The sequence below is a fragment of the Bos taurus genome, chromosome 2 (assembly GCF_002263795.3).
Source record: "Bos taurus isolate L1 Dominette 01449 registration number 42190680 breed Hereford chromosome 2, ARS-UCD2.0, whole genome shotgun sequence".
In the NCBI taxonomy this organism is placed as follows: Eukaryota; Metazoa; Chordata; class Mammalia; order Artiodactyla; family Bovidae; genus Bos; species Bos taurus.
The window spans coordinates 46,338,277-46,350,687 of NC_037329.1; the positions used below are offsets into that span (position 1 = coordinate 46,338,277).

The 12,411-nt window shown below is 37.6% G+C and overlaps 1 long non-coding RNA gene across 3 annotated transcripts in view; it reads right to left on the reverse strand.

The window, feature by feature from the left end:
• Positions 1–518: 518 nt before the first annotated feature.
• Positions 519–12,411, reverse strand: part of LOC104968526 (uncharacterized) — a 158,909-nt gene continuing 147,016 nt past the window's right edge. For 2 of the 3 annotated variants that reach the window (XR_009491636.1, XR_003030444.2), the window contains 2 exons: positions 4,085–4,146; positions 519–810 (listed from right to left, as the gene is read on the reverse strand). This is a non-coding gene — a long non-coding RNA (uncharacterized lncRNA). Of the gene's footprint in view, positions 811–2,814; positions 3,028–4,084; positions 4,147–12,411 lie in introns of those variants that run through there. The other variant, XR_009491637.1, reaches the window with a different exon arrangement.

A 12,411-nucleotide genomic window follows, 5' to 3' on the forward strand; every position in this document is an offset into this window, starting at 1 on the left:
AACCTGGAAAGTTGAGGCATCACTAGGAATTTAAAATATGCTCACAAAATGAGCACCTCATTTTTAGGTTAAAAATGTGCAAAATATTAATTACTGGAAAGTTTTAGAATTGCTCCATAATATCCCAGTCTCCTCAGCAAATAAAGCAGAGTTTAAGTAATGAGTTTTGAATTGTTTATCTAGACCTAAGATCTCTATTAGAGACAGAACAACAGAAACAAAGATCTCTAAACAGGAATGGTCTCTAGGAACATTATTTTAAATCTTATGAGGTGCCATTTTGGGAAAGTAAAGTCGAATGATTAAGATCTGTGGATACAATGGGAGGGCATTTCTCACTGCCATGTTAGTTTGGAGCATTGAGTGATAGCGGAACATCATGTATATGGCACATTGCCAGAAGTGGTGTACTCCAGTCACTGCAAAGGGAGTCCATGTAGGCACTGTTTAGAATGACTGCAATTTGAAAACCACCTAAGATGTTCAAATTTTAATATAGCTATGTAATAAAATGCTCTTTGTACATGAAAATGATTATGTGTTTTTGCTTAGTAGCATTGAAGAATGATTACAATGTAAATCCTTAAGAGAAAAAAAATAAGTTTAGAAAAACCCATATGGATATCATGAACTCAGATCTATTTACACCCTAGTGGCTCAGATGGTAAAGAATCTCCCTCAATGCAGGAGACTCACGTTCAATCTCTGGATCGGGAAAAACCCCTGGAGAAAGGAATGGCAACCCACTCCATTCGTCTTGCCTGGAGAATTCCATGGCCAGAGGAGCCTGGAGGGCTACAGTCCATGAGGCTGCAAAGAGTAGGACATGACTGAGTGACTAATACTTATGAACACCTGTTGTCCATACTAAGCAACTTAGTTCTCATCTAATCTCTCCCCTTACTTTCTGCTAAACAAGATATTTTTGACACTACAGTGGTCACAAAGGGAATCTGCAGACATATACATAGACACGAACACTGAGCTTGTAGGTCAAGTATCAGGCTACATTATTACATTGCTTGTGTGTGTGTGTTTCATCTGAAATCCTTTTTGAAGTATAAACATTCATCCAGAAGGATTCAGTAAACATATGAATATGGTGATGAATTTTGATGAACTCTGGTGAGATAGTTACTATCTCAGTAACTATCACCCACATCAAAAAAGAAAATTTCCAACCTCATTCCTGCTGCCTCTCAGTCATTTCTACTTCCACTCAAGCTTAACCACTATCTGATTTAGAATACTGTGTCTTGCATCTTTTGCTCAATACTATTTTTTGTGACATTCCTCTGTGTTCTTGTATATAGTTCATTTATCTTTACAGCTATATAACATTTCATTTTATAAACACACCACCATTTATATACCCATTCTTCTACTAATGGACATGTGGGTTGTTTCTAGTATGTAACTTTTAAAAATAGTGCTGCTATGAACATAATTGTGACACAGACTGGTATCTCAAAGTTAAGCCACTCTTAAATGACTACTTAAATGGAACTTTACTAAGTCTCATTAAAAATTGGATATATATATATGTATATGTGTGTTGTCATGGATTATGGATGATATGGATATATAATCTGTATTATTTTTCCTAATTTTAAGGGACATTCACATCTGTTTGGTTACTAATTTTTCTTTTTTGTAGTGTCCTAATCAGATTTTGGTATTAAAGTTGTTCTGGGTTCATATGTTAAGAAATCTTCCTCTCTATACTCTAGAGTCATTTTTTATAAGCTCATTCTTATTATAAATATTAATAAGTATTTATGAGGAAGTCATTTTGTCTTGAAGTTTTCTTGTGGGAAGTTTTAGTAACAATATATTCAATTTCTTCAAAACACATATGATCATTTACACTGTATCACTTCTGGTAAGTTGTTTTTCATAAAACTTTTCCATTTATTCTACATGGTAGATGCCTAAAGTTTTCTCAATATTGCCTTTCTAAATGTTTTAGTATCTATATTATCGACCATCTTTGTAATCTCTAATATTGGTAATATTTTTTTCCTTTCGGTCAGCTTTGGTAAAGATATATTGCTTTTATTAGTACTTTCAATAAATCAAATTTGGTTTGTTCATTTTTCTCTATTTTAAGTTTGTTTCCTTTTTCATTGATTTCTGATCTTATTTTTAGAATTTCCTTCTTTTCCTTTCTTTGGTTTGGATTTGCACTTTCCTGTGTTCTTCAGATGGAAGTTTGCATAATTCTTTTTCAGCCTTACTTCAAATACAAATATAAATACTGCTTTTCTTTTTATGTAATTTGTGTTTATGTTGGAGTTTAGCTAGTAAATCTTAACTACAAAAAAATTAGAATATTAACATTAGGTGCCATAATAGCTGATATTGCATTAAGTTATGCAACAAGTGTTTACTGAATGTCTGCTACACGCCAGGCGATAGGGACATGGTGGTGAATAACACACAGTGATACCACACCCTCATGGAGCTTATATTAATGGGGGATAGCAGGTAATAGTCACATAAACAAATATTCATTATCTGCCAGCTACTTTTAAATGGTTGTGACTTTCAAAAGTAAAAAGGATCAGGACAAACAGTAGGATGACAAAAGAAAAAAAAGATACCGTTAAGTATGTCAGAAGACAGGCATTATCATCTTACATAGAAGACAGTTAAGTCACAAAGACCGTGTGAACACGTTTATAACCAACAGATGGATGGAGTCTCCAAATACGATATTTTTTCCACTTTATCAAGATTTTTTTCAGAGAGCCAGGCACTCTCTTAAGGGCTTCCTTCATTTATTTTAGGCACATATAGTCTAGGACTCAAAGATAGTTATAAACAGCAGATAACAGCAGGTATTTTCAATGAAGGTTTTAATAATTCAACTGGTCTTTTGGTAATGAGGCTAACATTCAAGGTTTGATTTGCAGAATCAAATGGTTATTACTGGAGGACATTCAGAGATTGTTTTATTTGAACTTATTATTTATAGATTGATCACAAGCAGGATGGAAGACAAACGTGTAAATGGTCAGTGTAAAGCTACAAGAGAAACAAAGGGAACACAATGTATATGCCTTAGAAAGCAACTGTATCTTTGCAGAAAAACTCACAGTATATAAATGAGCATTTCTCTCAGCCTTAAAATTGAAAATGCTGTTATCAGACATCCCTTTTCCTCGGTTTCTTAAATGGTTACTTACTTCAAGTTCCTTTTTATGCATTCCCTAAGTAAAGTCTCACAAATAAACAAAAGACACTGTATGAGCTCCATCTACAAACAAGCTCCAAGCAGGAATTTCAGCTGCTCTGTTGTTTGTTTCCCTTTGCTTCACTGCTCCTGGCTGACCCAAAGCCAGCCAGCCAGCCCCGCTTTGCCTTCAGCAGAAGAGACTGAACAAAGAAATCCCAGGACCCAAACTGTTCAAAAGATTTTCTGTATGTACTTCAGGGCCAGTGAATTTTCAAAAGCTGTGCTTTCGGCTTTTAAAACTAAGAAGGGCCGGGATGAACACCAAACTGGATACTGTTGGGTTGCGAGAGAATGACAGTGACTGAAGGGAGAAAGCCTCCTCCAGAGACGTTCTGAAATGCGGAGAGGAAGACCTCCACCATAAGGAACATTTGCTGAAGGAAAAGTCAGATTTGGTGCTGGAAGGGTACACAACATGCTCACCTCTGTCAGATTCCGATTCCAGAGGTAACTAACCTGATCTGACAAACCACACCAACGGCCACAATCCCAGTTTCTGCTCTGACCGTTTGAGTTTCCGTTTGGTGAATGTTGTTTAAAAACCATCAACCCGACAGAAGAACTGTGCCTAATTAACACTCCCCTAATACCCCAGCAAACAGCAAACCTGCTGCGGGGGAAAAACGCATTCACACGTCCTTATCAAATTAAGGCCCCTAAAACGCTCCTAATTAGCTAAGATCAATTGATGTGACAGCAAAATGAATGTGTTTATACTGTCAGCTAAAGGTACAGTCAGAGAAGTGTCTAACGTATAAAGAAGCTGCTGGAGTCTTAAAGCAGTTAATAAAGGTTTGGGGCTGAGTGGATTTTATCAGTGACATGCAAAATCTGATGAAGATTTACCTTAGAAGCAGTAGACATCTCGGGGCATTGGAGTCCTTCTAATTATGATTATTCATTAAAACCTGAGTGGGGGAAATATATAGTTAATCAATAATGATCATGTAGACCTTGGTGCTTATTTGCAACCACACAGAAAAATGCACACACACTTCCAACAAAAGATGTGCTTCAGGCTGTCATTAGCAGGCTCTGTATGAGTTAGCTACATTTTCCATGAAGCTTCCATGGGTCATGACTCTTCAGCAAACTTTTCTTTTTTTTCCTCTTTTAGGATTATGCTCAGTTGAGAACTTGAGACAAAAAAGTGGTACTTGCCAAATAACCCAGGTTGGAAGTCTGTGAATTAATTACCTGGTTTCCATTTCTCTCCAGTATTCTTATTTTGATTCTAAGAATACTGGGCAAGTTAGAACTGTCTTACTGATAACATAATGGATTATTAAGAGAGAAATGCCCACTTTGTGACAATCAGTAAAATGCAGTTTAAAGGAACAACAATTATACATACCATGACCTCCTTCAATTCTAGAACAAGTATCTTTCTTTTGTAATCGAGTTTTGGACAAGCTATACAGCAAAGACCAGCAGCTCCTCTGATTACAGGTGACCCTGGCTGAAACCATCTTCTGCAAAGATTCCACCTGATTTCTCCCCATGTCAGTGGACACAATGGGTACCATGGGCTCCCATGTGCGGATGGTGCGTTTGTTTACTTAGTGAAGTGTCTGGAGGCCTCTACTGGTGTTTAGGAAAACATCAACTGAGACAGAACAGTAACCCGAAAAGGATTCTAAGCAGATGAACCTCCTTTTCATGTCTAAAACTTCATTTCTATATTTTTTAGCACTCTTTCATTACTGAAAACACTGGTAAGCTGATTAGTATCATTTCCCAACATCACCTTTTCCAAGAGCGCTGTGTGGCTGTACAGCCTGTGTTCTCCTCTCTCTGGCAAATGCCATCATGTCCTGCCCATCCTGGCCGCACTAACTTATCTGCCTGAAGATTACTTTTTCACCCTCTGTCAATTTACATCATGTCTGAACTCCCTGTTCTCTGGAGATCAGGGCAGATTTTCCATCAAGCCAGCTGTTTGTCTTTTTTTTTTAAAAAAAGCAAAACAATGTCTTTATAAATTAATGATATCCACGTAAGATGGGAGTAAAAAAAATCAGGTTCTGTTTTCATATCTGTTGTACGTCCAGTCTGGTAAAATGACAAATACATAAAAAACACAGTGAGAAGCTGCCAGAAAAGTGATTATAAAATTATTTATAAAACATATAGAAAGAAAGGAGGAGATTATCATTAATTGTGACTAGGCTATATGTCATGCTCTTTTAGGAATTTCCCCAAATATACCAATAATAAGAACATTTTCTTTCCACATTCAACAGCTTATGAAATTCTTTGTAATTTTTATGATACATAACCACAGTATTCTTCCACCAGTGAAAGAAGAGCACAGAAAAAGGGAAAAATTGAATCAAATAACACAAGCAGCAATCTTAATCACTATAAAGGACCTATGTATTTCAAAATTGAACCCAGGCAATTTGAAATATAGGAAAGGGAGATAATTCTATAGGTTAAATTGCCACATGTCTTATGTCTAGTTCTCTAAACAACAGAGCCTAATAGTAAGATTTTTCTGGAAGTTATTTTTTTAAGGGAGTACTCTTGGGAGTGACCAGCAGAAGAGATAGGAATAAGATGAAAAGCAGAGATGCTAAACAAGGGATTGACTTCTGGTACACCCAGCCTCATTCTGATTTGGTAAGATCATACCAGGCTGCTATCTCCCACCTGGAGGCAAGATAGTGGGTATCTGGTACCTCTACCATTCGTGAAATGGCTATGGAACCCACAAGCCCTTCTGGATGAGGTGGCTCCGGGTGCCGAAAGGTTTTCAATACTGAGTCACTGTCATCAGTAACCACAGCAGCCTTCAAAGGGCTCCCCAGAGAACTGAGAGAGACATCCACAGAGTCTGCTACACTATGTGATGCTTTTGCAGCATTTATTGAGAACCAGTGTTCAGTCTTACATTAAACAGAGTTTTGTGACAGCCTGGTAAACCTAAAGGCTAATCAGATCTTTTAGGGAATGAAGACAGTGAAGGGGGTCAGAACAAGTCTCTCCAAAATGTGTTAGCTTTGGCACATGGACTATTTTGAGCTGAAGACAATCAAGACCCAGCAGATTCAGGAAAAACTTTTACATCTTCCGTAATTGCCTAAAAGGTGGCCTGGCCCAGGAAGAGAACTATCACCGGAAATAATTACAAAGACTCTGGGCTAGGTGTGGTAAGCTGGGGGAGCTGGGGAAGCTCAGCTGGGCCTGGAGATCAGATTCCTTTCTGTGTCCATTGTCTCTGCATGACAGGGCTACCGTTTACTCACCAAACATTTGCTCTTCCCATCTCCCTGTCTTCCTCTTCTTTGAAGTCCCAGATCCCTGCTCCCTCTCCTGAACTCAGAGCAACATACAAGCTTCAGTCGCCTGACTGACTGTGGGTCACATATTCTCATGAGAACCCAATATGTACATAACTAAATTTGTTTTCCTCCTGTTAATCTGTCCTATGTTAATCTGATTAATAGGACAGCCAAAGAACAAATGGTAGAGGAAAAATTTTTTTCCTTCCTCTACAATATGCATGAAGATAAACTGTAATTATCTTGACAATTTCACCAACATATCTACAATTCCATTTTTCTATAAGATGATGAGTAACAAAGTCGATCTTTCTCATAAGAAATAACGGTAAGATTTTCTTTTAACAAAGAACATAAAACAGAATCTTCTAAAAAAAGTATAAAAAATAAAAAATTCTATCCATTAATGTTAGCTATACATCTATACTTTTAGCTAAGCAAGGGATTTTTAAGTTGTAGATATTTGGGGCAGCTTTTACTCTTTTGTAAAGATTTCAGAATATTCTAATTCCAATCTAATTTTACTGTCTTTATGTGTCAAGAAGTGAAAATATTAATATTTTTTATGGAAATTTAAGGTTTATAGAATTCATGGAATTTTAATTTGGTGCAAAAAGAAAGCTGAGACTTCACTTCTATCACTAATGTTTTGATAAGCAGATTTGCTAACTCATAGAAGCAGAAAAATGATATTCATTTCATAGTCACTTATTTATCTGCCATGATTGAACATGTATCACTTTAGATAACGCTGTAAAGGGTTTACGAATACGCCCTCACAGTGTCTTAAATGCTGCATGAATCTGCACTCTTCTGAGCATGATGTTCACCTCTGTAGACCATTCTTCTAAACAGACACTAGACTATCCTGACTGTAGTTCACGACAAGATCATGGGTTGTCATGGATGTCTATAGCATTCATGGTGGGTTCAAGAACACCTAGAATTCAGAACATATTCTATCAACTAGCTGTGTGATCTTGAATATGACACTTAATTCCTCCCAGGTGGAATTTCATTCATCCTCTATTTTTTTTTAAGTTATATATGGATAACATCCAGAGTTATTGCAAAGATTAAAGTGTATATCTGATAAAATAGTACATATAATACCTTATCTTCTGCTCAAACACCATGAAAAGACATAAAATATACTTTCTAAAGGTCCAAAAATTATTTGAAAACAAAGAGTTTAATTGGTAAGCCCAAAGTTCTGAACAACTCTTGAAAAACAGAAAGTTCTTAGAGTTATCTTGAAAATCCAGTTTGAGGGAACACCAAGAGTTAGCAGATGGAAGGTACAGGGAATGTCCTGAGTAAAAGTTCCTCCTCTTGGCTTTACTATTAAAATATTTGAGGGCTTCCCTGGTGGTTCAGTGGCAAAGTATCGGCCTGCCCATGTGGGAGATGGTCTAGGAAGATCCCACATGCCTCAAGGCAATTAAGCCCCTGCACCACAACTACAGATCCCATGCTCTAGAGTCTGGGAATCACAATTACTGAGCCTATGCACCAACTCAACTTACCTCAACCAGAGAAAAGCCCGAGAAGCAGTGAAGACTGAGCTCAGCCAAAAATAAATAAAATTATTAAAAAAAATTTTTTTTAATCTTGAGAAGGGTCATAGAGTGCAAAGTTTCAATAGTAGCTTATTTTGTAATAATGCTCCTATTCAGGTTATACTGTCACTTAACTTTGCACAAGAGCATCTGAGATCCTACTAAATATCTGACGCATCTCAGGACGTAGGATGGAGATAGAAACCACAGTGCTTGAGAGAAGGAAACATTTCAAATAAGGCTGTTTCAGAAAAGAGTAGCCCTGAAAATATTAATACAATTAAAATTACCTAAAAATTTAAAAATTTGCATTAATTTTTTTAGAAGCAAAGGAAAACAATTTTAAAATTTGAAATGCATGGAAGATTCAAGTTCTATTTATCAGAGAATGTAATAACGATTTTTAAACAAATATTAGTTTGCAGTGATTACCTGGTTTAAATACCAAATTTAAGGTGTTATTGCATTCAGGGAATGAGGGACTGCATTGTGTGAAAATTGTCCAAGAGAAAGAGATGGCAGAGTCTCCTTGTGGTACCAGAGCTGGGTCAAAGACATTATTTGCATTCTTTTGTTCTTCAAACCCCATATTTCTTCAAATAATAGGGACTTATTTCCTCTTTTTCCATCCCCCTTAGAGAAACTAACCATTTAATAACCATCCTTTGTAAAAAGCTTTCACTTATAGGAAGAGGCAAATTAATTATTGCCACTTTGCATAACTGGTTCACAAAAGTTTAGGAAAGTTCAACCAGCAGGGGAAAAAAAGGAACAGGCTTAAGTATGTATCATGTTTGCATTCTTTATGATCACTAAAGTTTTCCAATGGGGGAAAAAAGACCTTTTAAAATTGGTGTGGGAATAATAAAAAATTTTCTATAAAAGTTTTTGTTTTTATACTCAATGAAGGCTGAGCATAGAAGAACTGAAGCTTTTGAAGTGTGGTGCTGAAAAACACTCTTGAGAGTCCCTGGACAGCAAAGAGATCAAACCAGTCAATTCTAAAGGAAATCAAACCTGAATATTCATTGGAAGGACTGATGCTGAAGCTGAAGTTTCAATACTTTGGCCACCTGATGCGAACTGACTTACTGGGAAAGACCCTGACTCAGGAAAGATTGAGGGCAAGAGGAGAAGGGGGTGGCAGAGGATGAGATGCTTAGATAACATCACTGACTCAATGGACAAGAGTTTGAGCAAACTTTGGGAGATAGTGAAGGACAGGGAAGCCTAGTGTGCTTAAGTTCATAGCATCTTCAAGTTGGACATGACTTAACTACTGAACAACAAAAAAGGAAAAGAATCTGAAAAAGAACAGATATATACATACATATAACAGAATCACTTTGCCATACGCCTGAAAGTAACACAACATTGTAAATCAACTATACCTCAATTAAAAAAAAATTTGTTTAATTTCAAGTTTTTTATTTAAATGAACTACTTGAATATTCATCCTTAAAGATCTGATCACAGTTTAATGCTGTAACACTTAATTACCTTCATTTTTGGGCCACTATAAATCAAAAGATTGTAATTCAAATGTATACTAATTTATTCTTGACCTTGAAGTTAATTACTACCATCAGAGGCTTTAATTATTGTTGGCAAAGTGGGAATATATCAAAAGAAGACTTGCTGAAACAAGAAATAGAAATGAGGTTTCTGGGCACTCAGAAGGTCTAGAAAAGTTGGTAAATGTATAGCCAAGTAATACTAAGGAAAACCTGACAAAGAAATAATAAGAAAAAATAAACTGTAGACCAATACCCATAATGAAAATGCATGCAAAAAATCTAAATAAAATTTTAGCAAGTTTAATCCAATAAATATAAAAAGTGTAATTCATTATGACTAAGTGAGATTTGGGCTAGACATGCAAAAATTAATCAAAGTACTTCATCAGATTAATAAACTTAGAAAAAACATACTATCATTTCACAAATGTATGAAAAACACTTGACAAAATCCAACACACATGACTAATTAAAAATTCCCAACAAACAATAAATAGAAAGGAACTTCCTAAACCTGACATAAAGCGTTTATGAAAAATCAGCAGCTAACATCTTATTTGGAGCTTCCTCGGTGGCTCAGCAGTAAAGAATCATCTGCAAAGCAGAAGCCGCAGGTTCAATCCCCAGGTCAGGAAGATCCCCTGAAGGAGAACATGGCAACTCAATCCAGTATTCTTGCCTGAAGAATCCCATGGACAGAGGAACCTGGCAGGCTACAGTCTATTGGGTTACAAAGAGTCGGGCATTACTGTCAGCAACTTAGCACGCATGCATGCAACATTTTATTTAGTTTGAGATTATGACTCATGAAAGAAAAAGGAAATGGTAACTTGGATCTCACAAAATTTTAAAACGAAGGCTCTTCAAAAGATATAGTTGGTTATTTTCAGTATTGCCCAAGATGAATTGGTCTCTTTCTTTCTGATCCAATCTCTTATTATCCACATAACACGAAAGATACCTCTACATGGTCTCTGAAAGGCAGGAAGAAAAAGACAGATTGTAGAGGTACCCTGGGGTTTGAGATTGGCTACCTGCATTTCTCACTGCCTTCAGTATATCTCAGAAAGGGCCCTGCAGAAGCCTCCAACCCAGAACTGCTAACAGGTACAGACCCTCCACTACACACACAAAATTCTCAAGAAAAGCCTATTCCTCCTGGTCAAAATACCAGAAAAAGTGTGGCATAACAGAACAAAAATGTTTGGCAATATCTACCCTGCTCAAGCCAAGCACACCAAAGGAAAATCCACTCGCCCTCGCACCATACACACACACACACACACACACACACACACTTCCACACTTTCAGTTAGATCAAGAAGGGGGCTGATCTTTAATCCCCATATCCTCGACTACTTCACTTCCCTCACCCCAACACAAAGACTTCGAACAATGGTAGTTCAATTTCCCCACCCAGTGGTGCCAGCAGGGCCAAGCAAGGGGAGATCCTTCCAACTCTCACCTGGCTAAAACAGGCAAAATTTCTGATTCTCTTGCCAGACTGATGTCTGCACAGCTTTGTGGGGAGTTGATATTCACCTCTTGCCCAACAAAAGCAGAGGGTGCTTTGACTGCCCTGCCCAGGTGGTATCACTGAGGTCTAAATTTATTGGGAAGTAAGTCTCATTATCACTCTGCTTCACATCCCCACTCGACTGTCAATGGGTCCAACAGAGAACTGACATCAGTAGGTGGAAAGAAGTGATGGGGAGAAGGTACAATTAGTCCCCTGCTGTCAGCTGGGATCTCTCAGAGGAAAACCTCAGTCTGAGCTAATGCCCCACCTGCACTGGTAAGGTGTCAGGGGGCCTGACGAAACTGCACTTCCACCCCACCCATCTGTCACAAAGCTTTGTGAATCAGTGTCCCACGTTTGCACAGTGCTAAACTGAATATGGAAAATAGATGGGGAAACAGTGGAAACAGTGTCAAACTTTATTTTGGGGGGCTCCAAAATCACTGCAGATGGTGACTGCAGCCATGATATTAAAAGATGCTTACTCCTTGGAAGGAAAGTTATGACCAACCTAGATAGCATATTCAAAAGCAGAGACATTACTTTGCCAACAAATGTCCGTCTAGTCAAGGCTATGGTTTTTCCAGTGGTCAGGTATGGATGTGAGAGTTGGACTCTGAAGAAAGCTGAGCACCGAAGAATTGATGCTTTTGAACTGTGGTATTGGAGAAGACTCTTGAGAGTCCCTTGGACTGCAAGGAGATCCAACCAGTCCATCCTAAAGGAGATCAGTCCTGGGATTTCTTTGGAAGGAATGATGCTAAAGCTGAAACTCCAGTACTTTGGCCACCTCATGTGAAGAGTTGACTCATTGGAAAAGACTCTGATGCTTGGAGGGATTGGGAGCAGGAGGAGAAGGGGACGACAGAGGGTGAGATGGCTGGATGGCATCACCAACTCGATGGATATGAGTTTTGGTGAACTCTGGGATTTGGTGATGGACAGGGAGGCCTGGAGTGCTGCAATTCATGGGGTCGCAAAGAGTCGAACACGACTGAGTGACTGAACTGAAATGAACTGAATGAACTGAATATATACACTCACTCAGCCCTTTTGCTACACCTCAGTGGAAGAATGCATACCAAAAAAGATGAAATAGAATTCAGAGTTTTATAATATACTATCCAAAATATCCAGGATACTCAAATGTCACTCATTCCACTGAGAACCAGAACAATCACAACCAGAATGAAAAAAGCCAACCAACAGATGCCAACATGAGATGAATCAGATGTTGGGATTATCTGGTAAGTATTTTAAAGCCATAAATATAAAAATACTTCAAAAACCATTG